The sequence below is a fragment of the Procambarus clarkii genome, chromosome 80 (genome assembly GCF_040958095.1).
Source record: "Procambarus clarkii isolate CNS0578487 chromosome 80, FALCON_Pclarkii_2.0, whole genome shotgun sequence".
Taxonomy (NCBI): Eukaryota; Metazoa; Arthropoda; class Malacostraca; order Decapoda; family Cambaridae; genus Procambarus; species Procambarus clarkii.
The window spans coordinates 14,599,629-14,621,905 of NC_091229.1; the positions used below are offsets into that span (position 1 = coordinate 14,599,629).

The window sequence follows — 22,277 nt, forward strand, 5'->3', positions numbered from 1 at the left end:
ATTGTATTTTTGATACATGAAATATATATGAAATAAATTCATCTAAAAGATTTATTTATTTATTTATTTATTTATTTATATACAAGAAGGTACATTGGGGGTTAAGAGAGAACAAAGAAATGAAGTTGATTTTATATTCTTGTAAAGCTACTAGCATGCATAGTGTTTCGGGCAAAGTGGCAAAAGGTGTAACAACAATCACCAAAAGAACACAAACACTTGAGGATGTTGGACAGTTATTACTAATTTGGATAAACAACAAGCATTTAGTGGGTGATAGTATTTCAGAGGCCATCATTTGTGAAAAAGCAAGACTATTGCACGAAGATCTTATAAAGAAAACCCCTGGAACGAGTGATGCAGATACGAAAGAGTTTAAGGTAAGCAGGGGATGGTTTAAGAAATTTCGAAAAAGAAGTGGCATTCATAATGTTGTGAGGAATGGAGAGGGTGCCGGCTCAAACAAACCAGCGGCTGAAAGATTTGTTCACGATTTTAAAAGATTTTGTAGATAGTGAGGGATACATACCAAAATAAGTGTTTAATTGTGACAAGACAGGGCTATTCGAAAAGGACATACATTACCCAGGATGAGGAGACGTCATTGCCCGGACACAAGCATTGGAAAGATAGGCTAACTCTTGTGCTGTGTGGTAATGTGAGTGGCGATTTGAAAATTAAACCCTTGCTTGGGTATCATTCCAAAAATCCAAGGGTTTTCAAGAAATATAATGGCAGAAAAGCAAACTGTGTGTGATATGGAGGGATATTAGTAAGGAATGGGTGACAAGGCAATTTTTTACCGAGTGGGTGAATGAAGTGGTTTGCCCTGCCATCAAAAAATATCTGCAGGAGAAAAGTTTGCCACTCAAGGCCCTGCTTCGCCTCGACAATGCTCCTGCTCATCCTCATTTAAAGTATTGAACAGTAAATGTCAGGTGATCTGTGTGTGAGATGTCTGGAGTGGAATCTACACTTTTTGAATAATACTTTGACTCTTTTTACTTCTTCAAGAATAGTACAAAAAACCTGTTGTCCTATTTATTCAATAAATTCCTCACAAATATTTGCAAATACTGTATTGTAAATATGATGGATTCCCTTTTCCAAAATTTCCATACATTTTGAGATGTTCTTCCAAGAAAGGGTAAAATTCACTTAGCAAGTCTAGTATACTTAGAGAGCGCCTGACAGCTGAGTGGACAGCGCTTCGGATTCGTAGTCCTGAGGTTCCGGTTTGATCCCAGGTGGAGGCGGAGACAAATGGGCAAAATGTTTCTTTCACCCTGATGCCCCTGTTACCTAGCAGTAAATAGGTACCTGGGAGTTAGACAGCTGCTACGGGCTGCTTCCTGGAAGGGGGGGGGGATAACAAAAAGGAGGCCTGGTCGAGGACCGGGCTGCGGGGACGCAAGGCCCTGAAATCATCTCAAGATAACCTCAAGACCTAAATACAGTAGTTGCCATTTTTTGCTGACCCAATAATCTGATTTTCTCCACGAAATGGCAAACCTCTAGAGGTAATAAAGCGAATTACAGAAACCACACATGTCAACACTTTATGCCAATATGCCTGCTCTGAGCGATGTTGCTCAAGTAATAAAGAATCTACACTTCCAATTTCTTTATGCCTTATCAAATATTGTCATGTACTTTCGATGTTCTCCATTTTCATGTTCTACAATAACATTGCTGTGCTTCCAGTCATTGAACCCTAATGCAATGTAGCAAATGGAGATTCTTTCTTGGACAATAGGCAACATATAAAGCAGTACAAACGACCATGGTGAATTAAGTAGCCACCATAACCCCAGATCTGTCTGTTGGATTGCAAACTCCTTTATTGTTACATATATGGGTATTTCCTCTTGTAAAATGTCACCAGCAGCAGCAGCAACAGGTAATGATGGTATGTCTGCTGAAATTGGATGATTGGTAGCAGGAATAGATGTAGATGTAGATTCTATATCTGAAGGAACAGTACTAGCGGCTGACATTGCATGAGTGGATGCTGATGTGGATGCTATATTTGAAGGAATGGTATGAGTGGCTGTTATTGCACCTGTGTTGATTCGCAATTTTAATTTTGGAAGTTTTCCTATTTTATCCTCCTCTGCAGCTCTCTTCCTCTTTTGTGCTCCACTCAAAACATTATATTTCATTTCTGTTAAAAAGGTTATTCACCTGGAAATATATCTTAAATATTTAATACCGTATTAAGTCCTACACCAGGATGTAGGGTTATATTATATAAGTGTGGTTGCAACAAGACCTAAATATTTAAACATTCTGTTCCATAATGAATGTATCCTAGGCTCATGGGGCCCCTATGCCCATTGGGCCCCTGGGCAAGTGCCCATCAAGCCCATACAATAAGACGACTCTGTGAACACCTAAACATAATAACGGAGAGACAGTATGGGTTATCGAACAGGAAGATCCTGTGTAACAAATCTTAGTTTTCATGATAGAGCCACAGAAATACTACAGGAAAGAGGTGATTGGTTGGGTTGACTGTCTATCTGGACCTAAAAAGCTTTTGATAGAGTCCCACACAAGAGGCTGTTCTGGAAATTGGAACATGCTGGAGGGGTGACAGGGAGATTTCTAACATGGATGAAAAATTTTCTAACTGACAGACTGCTGAGGGCAGTAATTAGAACAATGTATCTGACTGGAGGAGTGTTACTAGTGGAGTACCACAAGGCTCAGTTCTTGCACCAGTAATGTTCATCGTCTTCATAAATGATCTACCAGAAAGAACACAGAATTATATGAACATGTTTGCGGATGATGTTAAGATACTGAGGAAGATAGGAGACGCAGACGACTGTAATGCCCTTCAAATTGATCTAGATAAAATAAATGCTTGGAGCATCAAGTGACAAATGGAATTCAGTGTGAATAAATGCCATCTTATGGAATGTGGAAGCAGAGAAAATAGACCACACACAACTTACAAATTATGTGGAAACGAATTACAGAACTCTAATAAAGTACGAGACCTCGGGGATGGTTTTGGATAGTAAGCTGTCACCAAAGAAATACATAAAAACATTGTAAGAGGAGTGCATACATTGCTTTCCAACTTCAGACTAGCTTTTAATTATATGGATGGTGAAATACTAAATATACTGTTCATAACTTTTGTGAAACCAAAATTGGAATATGCAGCAGTTGTATGGTGCCCAAATCTCAAGAAGCACATAAATAAACTGGAAAAGGGGCAACGGCATGCTACAAAATAGCTTCCGAAACTGAAAACAAGAGTTACGAAGAGAGACTAGAGGCATTATACATGCCAAAACTAGAAGATAGAAGAAAAAGAGGTGATATGATTACCATTTACAAAATACTAACAGGAATCGACCAAATTGACAAAGAGGAATTCCTGAAATTAGCAACTTCATGAACAAGAGGACATATTAGAAAGTTTTCTTGTGCAAACAGTGGTAGACAGTTTGAACAAGCTAAGAGAGAAGGTGATAAAGGCCAAAACCGTCAGTAGTTTCAAAGCATAATATGACAAAGAGTACTGTACTGGGAAGACAGAACATTACAAGTGTAGCTCTCATCATGTAACTACACTTAGGTAATTACACTTAGGCTATTACATCAGAATAAGCAATGGTGGTGGTGCAACCTTTAACCCTTAAACCGCGCATATCATATATATATATGATATCAGTGACAAAACCGAAACTGTGCACATCATTTATATATGACTTCGTGTCTAGCGCTATAATTTAAACGCCCCACCTGGGATAGGGGCAGCTATAGTACAACCAGGACCAATACTTGCCAAATGCTACCTAGAAAAAAAATCCAAGCCAATATTCTTGGGTGTTAGAGCATCAGTATTGAGCAAGCCACCAAGGCTGGCGCACGCAGCACGAGCTCACAGCATCATCTACAAATGCCATAATATACATGATACTGCTATTATTAGCGATGATAGTATTATAGAAGACCCCTGACTGTGACAAAACTGACCAGGATTCTGATAATAGCAGGATTGTGATGATATTTAGCGCTGTGCTCCATGGAGGGAGGAGTAAGGCTGTGGGAATGAGGGTTGTGGCGTCGTCTTCTGACTGTGTGTGACCACCTTTTATTGACTGCACTCACCATACCAGCTTAGTGGTTTCGCTATGGTGAACACAAATGTAGATATTTATATATAACGTGTGTATAGTGTGAGATAACAGCAAGAGGAGTAGGTTGGGAGCCGCCATTTTGGTGAGGGAGGTGCGTCGTCTGCACGACTTGTCATGTTGTTTACTGGTGGCCACTATGGTCTTTGGGCACCATACCAGCTTATTTGTACAGGTATGGTGAATAAAACAGGTAGATACTTATATATAATGTGTGTATATAGCATAATAACACCACAAATAATATTGTTGGATGAGAAATATTAGTGCGTCTGGCCTTGAGGGCGGCCGTCACCAGCTGACTGTGTGAATAGCTACGTCTTTGTGCCTTTACTCATCATACAAGCTTAGATGTACAGTTATGGTGAACAAAACATGTAAATACATATATATAACGTCTGTGTATAGTGAATGCAAAAATAGTATTGTGGGAGGAGAATGAGGGCGAGTGAGGTGTTGTTGAGGGAGGGAGTGGCTGGCTGGTGAGCAATTACCTAAGTGTAATTACCTAAGTGTAGTTACAGGATGAGAGCTATGCTCGTGGTGTACCACCTTCTCACCTAACTTCTTCCAACCGTCTACCACTCTGTTTGCGAAAGTAAATTTTCTTATATTTCTTCGGCATCTGTGTTTAGCTAGCTTAAATCTATGACCTCTTGTTCTTAAAGTTCCAGGTCTCAGGAAATCTTCCCTATCAATTTTATCAATTCCTGTTACTATTTTGTATGTAGTGATCATATCACCTCTTTTTCTTGTGTCTTCTAGTTTTGGCACATTTAATGCCTCTAACCTCTGCTCGTAGCTCTTGCCCTTCAGAAGGTTAGGTTAGGTCGGTGTTTTCTATTCAGCGTTTCAAGGTAAACTCAATTATTCACAATAAATTAGTATGTCACATATACATTTATTAATAACCCAATATTGACTATAAGCAAGTGCGACAACGGGTTAGTATATAGTGTAACAACAGCAAAACTATTTGTTTATTGTTTTATGAACATAATAATTTAATCACTAATATGCACACCATAATTTTGAGTACAGCGATGGTTCACACATTTTATTATATAAATATACCACAATTCACTGTATGGAATAATATTACTGCAAAAAACTAAGAAAAAATCAGAGACATTGAAATAATTAGGTAATAATATATTTGTGACAACTGCCGTCTGACAGCTCAGGCGGAGTAGACCTCGTCTGGCGAAGGCTCCACCAATGCCCCTTTTTTGCCAGACTTCCATACCCTATTGCGGCTAAAATATGCCACCTACGATTTTTTTGTTATTTTTTCCGTGATCAGGGAACACTTCTATAAGGTGAAAGAATTTTTTTGGATTTTTTTTTTCTGTTGCACCTGTGGGTGTTAATTCCATTTGGGCCCCTAGCGGTTTGAGGGTTAAACTTAAAAAAAATCTGAAAATGGACATAATTTGAAATTGAACATAAATTTTGGATTGTTTTTTCCAAAACAGTAAGTTAAGCGTCCTCTGGTAGCTTAGGATGGCAGGAAATTCTCCTAAAGTTTCCAAACGTCATGAAAAACATTAATTGAAAGTTTCCTCTCCTAACCTTACCGAGTAAGCCAGACGACTCAAACAGAAAACGGGACAGTACATCACTTTCATGAGCCGATTTCATTTCAAATTACGTCCATTTTTGGCCAAAGAGAGCAAATGAGCAAAAAGCGATGTTATTTTTAAGAGGATGGGCTGGGTGGTGAAGCTGGCTGACTCGCTCTTGTAATTACAGTACAACCTCAATTCAGCGTACTATATGGGACCAACCCCAGTTCGTTGGAGTGTTGGATTCGTTGCAAGAGGTGACCTTCAGGAGGGGTTTGTGTGTGTCTTTTTTTTTTCTTGTACACAATAAAAATGCATTATCATATTACATACTCTACCTATATATTACTTCTCTACTAAAAAATACTGTAATTCATAAATTTACCTTATTGTTGAAGTTATGTCCATCTTGAAGTTTCGTGAAGTTGTGAATGCTCTACAGTAAATACGTACTGCAGTGCATTATGCCGTTAGCACTGTGTTGATTAAAAGTAGTTCTGCTGTATGTTGAGTACTACAATACAGTTTATGAAAACTATTGTACACTAAAATTACTGCAACTTTAATTTTAACACTGTGTACACACTTAAATTTAACACTTGTTCTAACTGTTCACGCTGCACACGATGTTTTTAGATGTTTGCATCAGCTTTGCTGGTGCTCACTGGTGCTGGCTGCTGTTGTACCAGTGCTGGGTACAACTGTGCTTGTGCTGGGTACGGCTGTTGTACCAGTGCTGGGTATAACTGTGCTCGTGCTGGGTACGGCTGTTCTCGTGCTGGGTATGGCTGTTCTCGTGCTGGGTTCGGCTGTTCTCGTGCTTGGTACGGCTGTTCTCTTGCTGGGTACGGCTGTTCTCATGCTTGGTACAGCTGTTCTCCTGCTGGGTACGGCTGTTCTCCTGCTGGGTACGGCTGTTCTCGTGTTGGGTACGGCTGTTCTCGTGTTGGGTACGGCTGTTCTCGTGCTGGTTGATTTTCTGCTACTAGTTCTTGCAAAATATTGCTTCATTCTTGGCATTAATAAGGCACTATTAGTAAGCCCCTGAGACATTTTGTTTTATAACCAAAGAGCTGTAGTAAAAAAATGGTCAATTCCACGATTATTCTTCCACCAGTGGATAAATACTGTACGTCAATCGCAAACAAAGCTAAGGGCACTGGGTGCATACTGTACGAACGCAGACTAAGTCTATACGTACACCCTTCAGTAGGCTGGTGTTTAAGCCTGATCCAATAACATAAATTTCTCTTAAATATTTGATTTACATCAAATTATATATTTTTGGGTTATATATTTAGTTTAGCAACATTTTTACGATAATAAGAGCTATAAAAAATACTTATTTTGGAACTGATTTATTAATTTTATTATTTCGAAGCCATAGGTCACTGAACTGTGGCGTCAAAATCGAACAAAACACTGCCTGGTGTTGTGTTCGATTTCCAGTAACATATTTCTCTCAAATATTCAATTTTTATCAAATTATATATTTTTGGGTTACATATTTAGTTTAGCAACATTATTACGATAATAAGAGCTATAAAAAATACTTACTTTGGAACGGATATATTAATTTTATTATTTCGAAGCCGTAGATCGCTGAACTGTGGCGTCGAAATCGAACACAAGAAGCATGGTGTTGTATGGACAGGGATTAGACCTGTCCACCCGTGCTATAGTTGTGCTGCCAATAACGTGAATAATTTCTCAAATAGGAGATATCTATCTTATTACAGTATATTTTTGGTTTTATTTAGTTTAGTTTAATTAGGATAACAAAGAGTTATTAAAACACCAGTTTTAGAAATGATTTATTAATGTGAAACGTTCAAAGCCATGGGTCACTGAACTATGACAACACAGACGAAAGTGAGTGAAACCTCACTGTAAAGTGAGGTTTACTGTACAGTATTCCCTTATCTGTCCACCCTCACTCATCTTGTTTCACCACAGAAAATGTATATAAGAAGATTTCAACATATTAGCTAGCTATTCACGCTTCAGCCTTTAAATTAATTTACAAAGATACGTGTGCCACAAATCGGTGAACGAAAATCATTGAAACTCAGTCGTTCACTTGTGTGGACGACTCTGGCTGGTGTTTGGTTAATATGCGTCACTTCTTGTGGACCATTCTGGCTGGTGTTTGGTTCATATGATTCACTTGTTGTGTGGTCCACTTGTGTGATCCAACTTGTCTTATGAAGGAATTATTAATTGTAATCTGTGATAGAATGAAACAGTTTTCCACCACTCTGTGAACTCTGTCCCAACATCGTAAGCTTGTGGACCACTTGTGGTCCACTTGTGTGGTCCACTTGTGTGGTCCACCTTGTCATATGAAGGAATTATTAATTGTAATCTGTGATGGTATGGTAAAGTTTTCTACCACTGTGAACTCTGTTCCAACATCGTAAGCTTGTGGACCACTTGTGGACCACTTGTGGACCACATGTGCGGTCCACTTGAGTGGTCCACTTGTGTGATCGAACTTGTCATATGAAGGAATTAATAATTGTAATCTGTGATAGAATGTGAAAGTTTTCCACCAGTCTGTGAACTCTGTCTCGACGTCGTAAGCAAATCCGAACATCCCCGCTTCGGCGAACCTTTGTTCGTCGAACCGGGTGAGTAAATCCGGCCTGAAAAGTGTGCGAACTAGCCGGAGATTCTTTGAATCGGGGTACATTGAATCGAGGTTGTACTGTACCATATCTTGTAATTATAATGGAATTTTATATCATTATGATTATACTACATTGGTATAGAAACATTAGCAATGATGGAAGCATTTGCATAGTAAGGCAGTCATGAAATGATAGTAGAATTTGTTTCAGGGGTCAAGGCAAACTCCACTACATCCATATTGAGTTATTATATCCATATAAGCATCACTGGTGTAAAACGCAGACATTAATAGTACTATATGTTGATAATTTACCCTTAAAGTGCGCATCATGTCATATGACGTGGTGGAAGTTGTTCCAGTCAACTGCGCATCACGTCATATGACGTGTTGGAGTACTACGCAAGATTTAAACAGCCTGCGGATACACGGGGTTCACCACACCTTCATCAGGGCTCTTGTAAACAGACGCCATTTTAAAAAAAAATCGTGGGCCAAACTCCTGGGTGTTATTGGCCTCAGTATTGAGTGAGCTACCAAGCCTGACGCACGCAGCATGAGCTAACAGCACTGCTGTTCAGCTTGTGACCACAGCATCGCCTAAAAATGCCATAATACAGTATATTTGTTCATGCTATTATGTAGCGATGATATTATTACAGAAGACCCCTGGTTGATACCTGGTTGATGGGGTTCTGAGAGTTCTTCTACTCCCCAAGCCCAGCCTGAGGCCAGGCTTGACTTGTGAGAGTTTAGTCCACTAGGCTGTTGCTTGGAGCGGCCTGCAGGCCCACATACCCACCACAGCCCGGTTGGTCCGGCACTCCTTGGAGGAATACATCTAGTTTCCTCTTGAAGATGTCCACGGTTGTTCCAGCAATATTTCTTATGCTTACTGGGAGGACGTTGAACAACCGTGGACCTCTGATGTTTATACAGTGTTCTCTGATTGTGCCTATGGCACCTCTGCTCTTCACTGGTTCTATTCTGCATTTTCTTCCATATCGTTCACTCCAGTACGTTGTTATTTTACTGTGTAGATTTGGTACTTGGCCCTCCAGTATCTTCCAGGTGTATATTATTTGATATCTCTCTCGTCTTCTTTCTAGTGAGTACATTTGGAGGGCTTTGAGACGATCCCAATAATTTAGGTGCTTTATTGCGTCTATGCGTGCCGTATATGTTCTCTGTATTCCCTCTATTTCAGCAATCTCTCCTGCTCTGAAGGGGGAAGTGAGTACTGAGCAGTACTCACTTAGACAGACAACACAAGTGACTTGAAAAGTACAACCATTGTGATGGGATCCCTGGATTTGAATCCAGGGATCCCATCACAATGTAATCCATCCTATCATTTTTCTGGCTGTCGCAATATTTGCTTGGTTATGCTCCTTAACCCTCAAACCGCTAGGGGCCCAAATGGAATTCACACCCACAGGCGCGAAAAAAAAAATAAAATCCAAAAAATTCTTTCGTCTTATAGAAGTATTCATTTTTGTTCCCTGATCACAGAAAAAATAAAAAATAAAATCGTAGGTGGCATATTTTAGCCGCAATAGGGTAGGGAAGTGTGGCAAAAAAGGGGCGTTGGCAGAGCCTTCGCCAGACGAGGTCTACTCCGCCCGAGCTGTCAGACGGCAGTTGCCACAAATATATTATTACCTAATTATTTCAATGTCTCTGATTGATTTTTTCTTAGTTTTTTTGCAGTAATATTATTCCATACAGTGAATTGTGGTATATTTATATTATAAAATGTGTGAACCATCGCTGTACTCAAAATTATGGTGTGCATATTAGTGATTCAATTATTATGTTCATAAAACAATAAACAAATAGTTTTGCTGTTCTTACACTATATACACAGGTTATATACAAGTATTTGCATGTTTTGTACACCATAACGAACTACTAAGTTGGTCTTGTGAGTCAAAAAGCAACGAGGAGTGATCGCCAAGCACCAGCGAGCCACTCACTGCCACTCCCTCCCTCAACACCACCTCACTCACCCTCATTCACCTCCCACAATACTCTTTCTGTATTTATTCACTATACACAGACGTTATATATATACGTATTTACATGTTTTGTTCACCATAACTGTACATCTAAGCTTATATGGTGAGTAAAGGCACAAAGACGTAGCTACTCACACAGTCAGCTGATCGGCGGCCACCCTCAAGGCCAGACGCACTAATATTTGTCCTCCAACAATATTGTTTGTGGTGTTATCACGCTATATACACATTATATATAAGTATCTACCTGTTTTATTCACCATACCTGAACAAATAAGCTGGTATGGTGCCCAAAGATCATAGTGGCCATCAGTAAACATGCCAAGTCGTGCAGACAACGCTCCTCCCTCACCAAAATGGCGGCTCCCAACCTACTCCTCTCGCTGTTATCTCACACTATACACACGTTATATATAAGTATCTACATTTGTGTTCACCATGGTGAACCACTAAGCTGGTATGGTGAGTGCAGTCAATAAATGGTGGCCACACACAGTCAGAAAAACGACACCACAACCCTCCCTCCACAGCCTTACTCCTCCCTCCATGGAGCACAGCGCTAAATATCACCACAATCCTGCTATTATCAGAATCCTGGTCAGTTTTATCACAGTCAGGGGGCTTCAGTAATACAATCACTGCTAAATAATAGCAGTAAATAATGCTAAATAATAGCAGTATCATTTATATTATGGTATTTGTAAGCGATGCTGTGGTCACAAGCTGAACAGCGGTGCTGTGAGCTCGTGCTGCGTGCGCCAGCCGTGGTGGCTTGCTCAATACTGACGCTGTAACACCCAAGAACGTTGGCCTGGATTTTTTTTCTAGGTGGCATCTGGCAACTATCGATCGTGGCTGTACTATAGCTGCCCCTATTCCAGGCGGGGCGTTTAAATTATAGCGCTAGACACGAAATCATATATAAATGATGTGCGCGGTTTCGGTTTTGTCACTGATATCATTTATATACGATATGCGCGGTTTGAGGGTTAAACGTTAGGTCATCAAACATTATTATTCCCAAATCCTTTACATGCTGTTTTCCTACTATGGGTACATTTGATTGTGTTTTGTACTCTGTATTATGTTTAAGATCCTCATATTTACCGTACCTGAGTACCTGGAATTTATCACTGTTAAACATCATGTTATTTTCTGATGCCCAGTTGAAAACTTTATTAATATCAGCTTGAAGTTTTTCAGAGTTTTCAGCCGAGATAATTTTCATACTGATTTTTGTGTCGTCTGCAAAGGATGATATGAAGCTGTGACTTGTATTTTTCTGTCTATATCTGATATGAGAATAAGGAAAAGCAGCGGTGCAAGGACTGTACCCTGAAGTACAGAGCTTTAACTGCGCTCGGACTAGATTTTATATGGTTGACCGTTACTCGCTGAGTCCTGTTTGACAGAAAACTGAGTATCCAGCGTCTTACTTTACCGGTTATTCCCATTGACTTCATTTTGTGTGCTATCACGCCATGGTCACATTTATCGAAAGCCTTTGCGAAGTCCGTGTATATCACATCAGCATTCTGTTTTTCTTCTAATGCCTCAGTGACTTTGTCGTAGTGCTCAAGTAGCTGTGAGAGGTACGATCTGACTGATAAAACTGACCAGGGTTCTGATAATAGCAGGATTGTGGTGATATTTAGCGCTGTGTGCCATGGAGGGAGGAGTAATGCTGTGGGAGGGAGGGTGGTGGCAATGTCTTCTGACTGTGTGTGGCCACCTTTTATTGACTGCTTTCACCATACCAGCTTAGTGGTTCGCTATGGTGAGCACAAATGTAGATACTTATATATAACGTGTGTTTAGAGGGAATAAACAGCAAGAGGAGAAGGTTGGGAGCCGCCATTTTGGTGAGGGCGGTGGCGTCATCTGCATGATGCCACTGTGCAGACGACGGTGTTGTTTACTGGTTACCACGATGGTCTTTGGGCACCATACCAGTTTACTTGTACAAGTATGGTGAATAAAAACGGGTAGATATTTATATATAATGTGTGTATATAGTGTAATAACACCACAAACAGTATTGCTGGAGGAGAAATATTAGTGCGTCTGGCCTTGAGGGAGGCAGCCATCAGCTGACTGTGTGAGGTCCTACGTCTTTGTGCCTTTACTCACCATACAAGCTTAGATGTACAGTTATGGTGAACAAAACATGTAAATACTTATATATAACGTCTGTATATAAAAGCAAAAACAGTATGGTGGGTGGAGAATGGTGGCAAGTCAGGTGAGGTGAGGGAGGGAAGGAGTGGCAGCCAGTGGCGGGCTGCCACTGCCACTCAGCATACCAACTTAGTGGCTCGTTATGGTGAACACAAATGTAGATACTTATATATAGCGTCTGCATATAGTGAATAAAAGCAAAAACAGTATTGTGGGAGGAGAATGTGGGTGAGTCAGATGACTTGAGGGAGGGCGGGAGTGGCTGGCTGGTACACGGCGGTCACTCCTCGTTACTTTTTGACTCATAATAGTTACTTAGTGGTTCGTTATGGTGAACAAAACATGCAGATACTTATATATAACCTGTGCTTATAGTGTAATAACCGACAAAGTATTTGTTCACCGATTGATGAATATAATTGAATCAACAATATGCACACCATATTTTTGAGTACAGCGATGATTCACTCATTTTATTATATAAATATATCAAACTACACACTATTGAATAATATTACAGCAAAAAAACTATAAAAAATCAATCAGAGACATTGAAATAATTAGGTAATTATCTCTTTGTGGCAACTCTGGCCTGACAGCTGGCGATCAACAGACCGCGTGGGACGCACGCTGAGTCAGCGCCTATTTTTTGCCAGACTTCCCTGCCCTATAGCGGGCAATATATGCCACTTACGATTTTTTTATTATTTTTCCTGTGATCAGTGAACACAAATTAACAGGTTAGGAAGAAAAAATAATTTTTTTTTTTTTCAAAATGACATGCGCCTGTGGGGAAGAAAGGATATTATACCCCTAGCATGTTAAGGGTTAATGTATGATGATAACCAAGCAGGGAGACCGTTATCTTCAGAAAGACAAACAGGGGTACCTTGGTTTACGAATTTAATCCGTTCCTGGAGACAGTTCGTAACCCAAAAATTCGTAAACTGAAGCGAATTTCCCCATAAGAAATAATGGGAAATGAATTAATCTGTTCCTAACTTCTCAAAAAACCAACGTTGAATGTAATGAAATGCCATTTTCTGGGAGAGACCCGGAGGCTCCCTGGAGCTATACCGGGCTGATGTGTATATATATTAGACCATGGCAACAGTCAATCGAAGGAGTTCTAAGCCTACCGGTGACCAGAGCCAGAACCTGGCCCCCTCAAGAGAGGCATGAGGAGCAATGGCCTAAAGACACCCCCATGTAATTGGAAGCAGTCTTTGTCTGCCATCTACCAGGTCAGACACCCAGAAAGGTAGTAATTTTAAAACAAACTATTGCTGGTAAAAAAATTGCAAACTGAAAGCCGAACTAGCAAACAGAACTCCCCAATCAAAAACAAGGAAACAAACATGATGTCACCACAACCACCGCACATCTGTCTGTGCAACCTCCTCCTCCCTGGGAGGGGGACGGGGAAGTCCTAGACCTCCATGCCAGCAACTCTCCTCAGTTCAGAGGCTGAGTATCAAAAACGCCAAAACATGCCGGAGGGATGAAGCCTCCGCGTCTCACCCAGAAAATGGCGTTTCATTACATTCAACTCTGGTTTTCTGTGGAAAGCCCCTTCGGCTCCCCGGAGCTAACTAACCAAAGATAAGAAGAAAAGGGACTCACCCGGGAGCCGTCGTCACTCGCCCTCAACTCAAAGTCGAAACAACAGGCCACAATCTGCAACCCAAGGCTATACACACCCGAGAAGGACTAGGAACATTAACCCTCAAACCGCGCATATCATATATAAATGATATCAATGACAAAACCGAAACCGCACACATCATTTATATGTGATTTCGTGTCTAGCGCTATAATTTAAACGCCCCGCGTGGGATAGGGGTAGTCATCGGCGAGCCTCGACCGAACATAAACAAACCCCGCCTGGGAAAAAAATCCAGCGTGGGTCCCCTTTGTGTACAGAGCTCAGTTACCCGGCGGACACCATGGTGAGCGCATCACGTTCCGACGACCGACCCCGCTCAGCGAGACGTTCCTCGCGACCTCTGACCGAGGACGAAATTACTCGTAATTTGTTCCCGGATGGTGATGAGTCTGATATAGACGACTCAAACTTTGATCATGACTATACACAGCCCTCAGAGGTGGATACGACTGACGACGAGTGTGAACATGCTGGCTCCACCAGGGCTAGGCCTAGCATCTCGCCCATGCCTCCTCGCCCTCACTCCACCCCAATTTCTGCAAGACCACACAGTTCATGTGCTCCCTTGCAAGATATTGATGTTTTGCTCGACGATTCTGAAGAAGGTGAATCATTTTCCGGTTTTAGTGACTTAGAATCGGAAAATAGTTTCGCTAGTGCCAGTGGAGGAGTGTGTGGTGTTGCCAAGCGACAATTTGTCGCGTCAGCAGCATCTAGCCAAGCCATGCGGCACCGCATGGCACCACATGAACAAAGACCCTCAACATCGAGGAATTTTCCATCACCATCCCTGCCCGCCCCTACTGTTCCTAGACCTGCTTCAGCTCCTGGTACACGGTTTCCTCGCCGTGGTGCCGCTATTGGCTCTAGAAAGACACCCGGTGTTTTTGTGTGGAGTGATGGGACAGATTTTGTTCCACAAATTCCTGTTTTTGATAATTCGGATGTTGGAATTACAGACATTTTCCCTGATAAAGGTGCAGATATGTGTGAAATGGACTATTTTACTGCATATTTTGATGAGCCGCTAATGGAACATCTTGTTCATGAGACGAACAAATATGCAAGTGATCTCATTGATGAGGAGGAGTTATCCGATTTTTCACGTTTGCAGCGATGAAAAGATACAACTGTAGGTGAAATGTATGTGTTTTTGGCACTGTGTATGTTGATGAAACATTGTGTCAAACACGTAATCGACCATTATTGGAGCAAAGACCATACTGTTCCAACACCAATGTTTGGCAAATATATGTCTCGAGACCGATTTGCGATAATCCTCAGGTGTCTTCACTTTGCAAATGATGAAGACAGGAATGATGATGATAGGATTTGGAAGGTAAGGCACGTACTGAATGAACTTATCAGAAAGTACAGGGATTTCTACGTACCAGCTCAGAAGCTTGTTATTGACGAATCCCTTGTGCTTTTCAAAGGACGTCTTGCCTTCAAGCAGTATATTCCCTCCAAACGCCACCGATTTGGATTGAAATTCTTTGTACTCTGTGACTGTGAAACAGGAATTGTGTTACATATGATAATGTATACGGGTACAAATGTAGACATTCCTGCTAATGACCAACATGGCTTCTCAGGTAGTGTTGTGAAGTCACTGCTTGCACCATATCTGAACAAGGGCCACATTTTATACACAGATAACTATTATACCAGTCCCTTGCTAACTAGGTTCTTGCTTGATAATAGAACTGGAGTGTGTGGCACAGTGAAGGCAAAACGAAGGGAAATGCCAGTGTTTCCAGGTGCTATGCAGGTTGGTGATTGCGAGCTCAGAAAAACAGGTGGAATACTTTCAGTGCAGTGGAAAGACAGGCGTGAAGTGAACATGTTGACCACCATTCATGCTGGAACAATGCTGGACAGTGGCAAGGTGAACAGAACCACCAGAGAAATAATCTATAAGCCAGATTGTGTCTTGGACTATAACATCAACATGCGTTTGGTGGATAAATATGATATGATGGTGGGGGCAGTGGAGTGTGTACGGAAAACAGTGAAGTAGACCAAGAAAATGTTTTTCCACCTCGTTGACGTAACAATGCTGAACAGTTACAATATGTATCTTGTCAAAACAGGTGGTAAACGTAATTTCCGTGCATTCAATTTTACTGTAGTAACACAATTACTAAAGAAGTTTGGCAAAGTAATTCCTGGTGTACAGAGGCCCATTCTGAACCCGGTATTGCACCATGCTCCAACACCCAGGCTCGCTTTCAGGGATGCCTTTATGACAAACAATCTCAGGTTTTTACCACCAACTGGAAAGCGTGCAGTAGGCCAGCGTGCGTGTGTAGTATGCTGGTCAACAACCAAGAGGGAACTGTGACGATAATCTCCTTCAAGAGATTGAGCCTGCTCTTCCCTCCATAATTACGTCTTCACAATTATATAAAAAGACTATGGAAGAAATGTCCAACAACGACAACAACACCAGCAAGGCTTGCCAGGGTGAGCAAAACGTATGCAGCCAGCCACCTGTTCGAACTCCAACCACCAAACTACCCGTTGATCGCTACGGCTCCGCTGATTGGTCGCCGGTCTGGCTGCACCTGCCTCGCCCCCCCCAATACTACCTGATGTCTGGGGTCGCCCCAACATCAGTCCTCAGAATGTTCAGTGCTTTCGTGGCCAGCACTCCTCCCAGCTAGACGTTAGCGTGTACTGAGAGAGGTGGTGGCTTTAAGCCAATATTCCAGCACCTCCCATTTTACTTTGTATTGCACTTCTTGTTATTTTGCCTTAACGTAACTTTTCATTGTGTCATCTAATTATTCTTATTATTTTGATTGATTTTATTATAAGAATTTGTTTGTGCATTATTTTCATGTTTTGATTTATTTAACGTAATTAAAATTTCATTGTTAAAGTTTACTTGTGTTTTGTGTGTCTTCTCCTTACCTTACCACAGACGAAGTTCCAGTTTTTTCTATTTTTTTTTATAACTATGTGACGAGGCCATACCCCTAGCCTTAAACAGCCGAACACCAACGCGTTACCGTCACAAGTTATATGGGGGCCTGTCCTAGGAGCTTCACTCAGGTACTGGTGCCAAGTGGTAATTTATGGTAAGCGTATTTAACTTTGTTAACGTAGCTTTACTATTTTTCATTCAATTTCATTTTTTATAAGGTGCGGTGTATTGTGCATTACGAGAGTAACATATAGTGAAGGTGAGACAACTTTGGATTACGTGGTGACTGTAGGCCGCAGTCATACTCTTAATTGGTCATCTCTCCCTCCTTGTTATTACTCGTATTTACCATCTATGTCCCTTGAATATTTCTCATTCTGACAGATCATCATATTGGTACCCTGGTACTGTGGTCTGCCCCGGGTCAAGAGTACCCAATCTTCTGCAATCTGACTGTAGGAGGACAAAGAGGGCCATAGTTCCTCTAGCTCGAACTTTAGTTGCTGAATTGGGACCTCAGCAGCAGTTCTCGTCACCAGTTGACACCTCGCACCCCTACACGTCAGTCAGAGATGATGATACATACAACGGTAGGGAATTAGCTTATTTTTTCAGAGCACAAAAGTTCGCTAATTCTGTAAGTATCATATTAAATTCAGTAGGAAAAACTTGCTTTATGTCCTATAGAGACTTGGCAAGGTATGCCTACATCCTTGGACTACCAATTTTACTTTTGAAGCATTTAACTGTTTCATTTGTTTTCGAAACTTTGTTTCATTTGTTAGTAGGATTTTCTTGCCCTTATTCTCTTACATGAGTACCGGGTACAAGATTTCCTGCGCCCTTGATTTAATTTAATCATTTAATATCTTTCACTTAACGTTAATTGTTAAAGATCTCACAGGATAGGTACCAGTTGCCACGTTGTCCTGTTTCTGACATTCACTATTGAATATTCGTGTACCTTTATTTGCTAATTTCACCATGTTTCGTCTCCAAACTTTCCGTGCAAATCCAGCAGGTGAAATAGGGACTTTAAGTCGTGCCAAGAGGACTGAACTACAAACTCTTGCACATGAGTATCAACTAGAAGTTCCCTACCAAGCCAACAAAAATGACCTACACAACCTGTTGCTGGATTACTATTTAGAGCAAGGTAAGATAGACTCTGAAACTCATGAAACTTACTATATTGCAGAGAAAACTGACTTGGCAACGATGAAACTTAAACTAGAGCTGGCCAAGATTGAACGTGAGCAGCAAAGGGAAGCCCGCGAACAGCAAAGGGAAGCAGCTGCCATACGAAGGGAAGAGATCGCCCTCAAGGAACGTGAGTTTGCAATGCTCCGTGAGCGGGAAAGAGTACAGCTTGAAACCAAACAACGCGAGTTGGAAATGCAACGTGAACATGACAAGCAACAAGCAACTCTGGCTCTAGAGTGTCGTCAACGTGAAATCGCCTTGGAAACTTCCCACTTCACTCAACGCCAGCAAGCTACTGCCAATCTTCCCGTCAGTTTTAATATATCACATGCAAGTAAGTTAATGCCATCCTTTGTAGAAGCAGAAGTTGATGTGTTCTTTACCACCTTTGAAACCCTTGCTAATCAACTCAGTTGGCCTGTCGACCAATGGGCAACACTTCTCAGAGTCCATCTTACAGGTAGAGCTGCAGTCACACTCAGTACTTTGGCGTCTGAGAATGACTACTACACTCTGAAACAAGCAGTGTTGGACGCCTACCTACTTTCCACAGAAAGTTATAGAAGGAAATTCCGTGACCACCTGAAGGCAAGTACCACTACCTTCCTTGAGTTTGCTAACACGAAACGGAGGTATTTCATGAAATGGCTGGAAGCAGCACATGTCTCTACTTTTACAGAACTCGTCAACCTGATGCTTGTTGAAGAATTCTTGAGACGTGTGCCACCTCCTGTCCGCCTCTACTTAGCAGATAAAGAAGAAACCGACTACCTGAAGTGTGCTAAGTCGGCTGACACTTACAGCCTCATCCACCGGCTGACACCTGAACCATCCTCCAGTAAGAAGTCGTGGTACAGTTACGAGAAGGTGAGCCCCGATCAAGCTGGTTCACAACTGTACTGCAAGTATTGTAGACTCTATGGACATACCATAGACAAGTGTGGTAAGTCTCAATACAAGGGAACCACTGACCAACAACGACCCAAACCAACTCCTCCTAAGTCCGGTAAGCCTGTGATGAATGTTGGTGTTGATGTTAATGATCTTTCTCTTTTCAGTAACCACCTGTATACTGGAACTGTCTCTGCCAACGGTTCAAATCCGGAGGGACGTTTCAAATTGAAGATCTTGAGGGACACAGCGGCTCTACAATCGATCATCTTGAAGTCGGCTGTGCCCAACATAGTCTACACCGGGGAAACAGTCTTCATCACTGACCTCACTGCTACCACTCCATACCCTCTCGCCAGAGTCCACCTGGATTGTCCCTACGTGAACGGGGAAGTCCAAGTCGCCGTCAGGGAAAAGCCTTTTCCCATGCCTGGAGTGCAACTTCTCCTAGGCAACGACTTGGCAGAAGACCTGCAACCGACCAACCTGATCGTCATGGACAAACCCCAGGTGTGTAACTCTGTGCCAAGTAACCCTATTCTTGAGTATGTTCCAGCAGAGGTTCAAGAGAGTGAAGTTTCTCCTCCGGTTCTCGTGACCACCCGTGCACAAGCCGCACGTCCACAGCCAGCTGACTCTACTGCTACCGCTGTCCCTCAAGACCCTCAGAAACTACCCCCGCATCTGACCAAGTTGGAGTTCCGTAAGTTGCAGAGGGAAGATCTTACTTTAACACCATTGTTTTTCCAGGCTGAGACTCAACCCGACAGTATTCCTGGGTTCTTCCTAGAGAACGACTTGCTCTACCGCAGATATAGACCCAGTAAACTGAAGGAGGAGGACGATTGGGCCAACACCGAACAACTTGTGATTCCCACCAGCCTGCGGCCCACTATTCTACACCTGGCCCACGGAGCATTCTCCCACTACGGCTTCAACAAGACTTACCATGGGATTCGCCAAGACTACTACTGGCCAGGTATGGTAAATAACGTCAAACAGTACGTAAAACAGTGTCATACATGTCAGATGGCAGGCAAACCGAACGTCTCCATTCCCAGAGCACCACTGATTCCCATACAGGTGCCTGCGGAACCTTTCCACAGACTCATAATAGACTGTGTTGGTCCTTTACCTCGGACCAGTTCAGGTAACGCCTACATCCTAACCATCCTGTGTCCTACCACCAGATTTCCCATAGCAGTTCCAGTGAAGAACATCACGGCTGCTACGGTTATCAAACATCTATTGAAGATCTTCACTCAATACGGATTTCCCAGGGAGATTCAAAGTGACTGTGGCACCAACTTCACCAGTGATCTCTTCAAAAGGACACTGAAGGAGTTCAACATCAAACAGGTATTGTCCAGCCCCTATCATCCTGCTTCACAGGGTTCTCTTGAACGTAGTCATCAGACCATCAAAGCACTCTTGAAAAAGTTTTGTAGTGAAACCTCGAAGGATTGGGATAAGCAGATTGACCTAATAATGTGTATTTTCAGAAGTCTCCCCAATGAGTCCCTAGGAGTATCTCCTTATGAGATGCTCTACGGCCGTAAGTGCCGTACTCCCCTTAAGGCTTTCAAAGACTCTCTCAGAGATGCCACCTTCAGTGAGCATCAGAATGTGCCCCAGTTTCTTCAAAACCTTCAACACATTCTAGAGAGAGTCCACCGCTTTGCCCATGATAATCTATTGAAAGCCCAGGTGAGAATGAAGACTCATTACGACCAGACCAGCAAAGTAAGAAAATTCAAGCCGGGAGACTTCGTCCTTGCCTATTTCCCTATCCCAGGTTCACCTTTACAAAACAGATTTTCAGGACCCTACTGCGTCAAAGAGTGCAGAAGCAACAACACATACGTCATAGAGACTCCAGATAGGCGGCGGAAGACCCAGCTGTGCCACGTCAACCTCCTGAAGCAATATAATGGTACTCCTCCCACTGTCTTGATTAATTGTTCTACCTTCACAGAACCCTACATCCTCAGTGAGACCATCCCGGCTTCTTCTCCCGAAAGCACTGACAAGGAGTCGGCGCTTTCTAATTCCAAAATCCTTAATGATCTTCCCAAATGCTTTCAAGATAATACTCGTGCTCCTATGCCCTCTTCTAATTCCACTCTCACCTCGTCAGATAAGCCCTACATCCTCCATGTCGACGCCAATGGTACCGACGATGGTGGTGTCGTGATGCAGCAACGAGGCGAGAAGAATACACCTGTCAGCGACTACTGCTACAAGGAACGACGGAACAATTGGCAAGGAGCTACTCTTCCTCATCCTGAAGCTTCAGCACTTCACTCCACACCTGAAAAGTGCTCGGTCCACCATCAATACGGACCACACCACCCTACACCTCCTGCAGCACGCCCACTTCTCATCTCAACGTCTTCTACTATGGGCTTGCTAACTGCAGAAATTCAACCTGGAGACACGCTATACCAAGAGTCTGACAACATCTTAGCCCATGATCTCTCCAGAGTTTATGAAGTAGAAGCAACTCCATCTAATACTCCACCACATAACGACGTACTTCTTCCAGAACCGCAGGCTTCGGGGGAGAGTTGTGACGATAATCTCCTTCAAGAGATTGAGCCTGCTCTTCCCTCCATAATTACGTCTTCACAATTATATAAAAAGACTATGGAAGAAATGTCCAACAACGACAACAACACCAGCAAGGCTTGCCAGGGTGAGCAAAAACGTATGCAGCCAGCCACCTGTTCGAACTCCAACCACCAAACTACCCGTTGATCGCTACGACTCCGCTGATTGGTCGCCGGTCTGGCTGCACCTGCACTCGCCCCCCATACTACCTGATGTCTGGGGTCGCCCCAACATCAGTCCTCAGAATGTTCAGTGCTTTCGTGGCCAGCACTCCTCCCAGCTAGACGTTAGCGTGTACTGAGAGAGGTGGTGGCTTTAAGCCAATATTCCAGCACCTCCCATTTTACTTTGTATTGCACTTCTTGTTATTTTGCCTTAACGTAACTTTTCATTGTGTCATCTAATTATTCTTATTATTTTGATTGATTTTATTA

General features: G+C 42.3%; 1 protein-coding gene across 8 annotated transcripts in view; it reads right to left on the minus strand.

Moving 5' to 3' along the window:
- The window catches only part of LOC123746415 (zinc finger protein 568), a 58,854-nt gene that overhangs the window by 5,753 nt on the left and 30,824 nt on the right, over positions 1 to 22,277 (minus strand). The gene's annotated exons all lie outside the window — the stretch shown is intronic.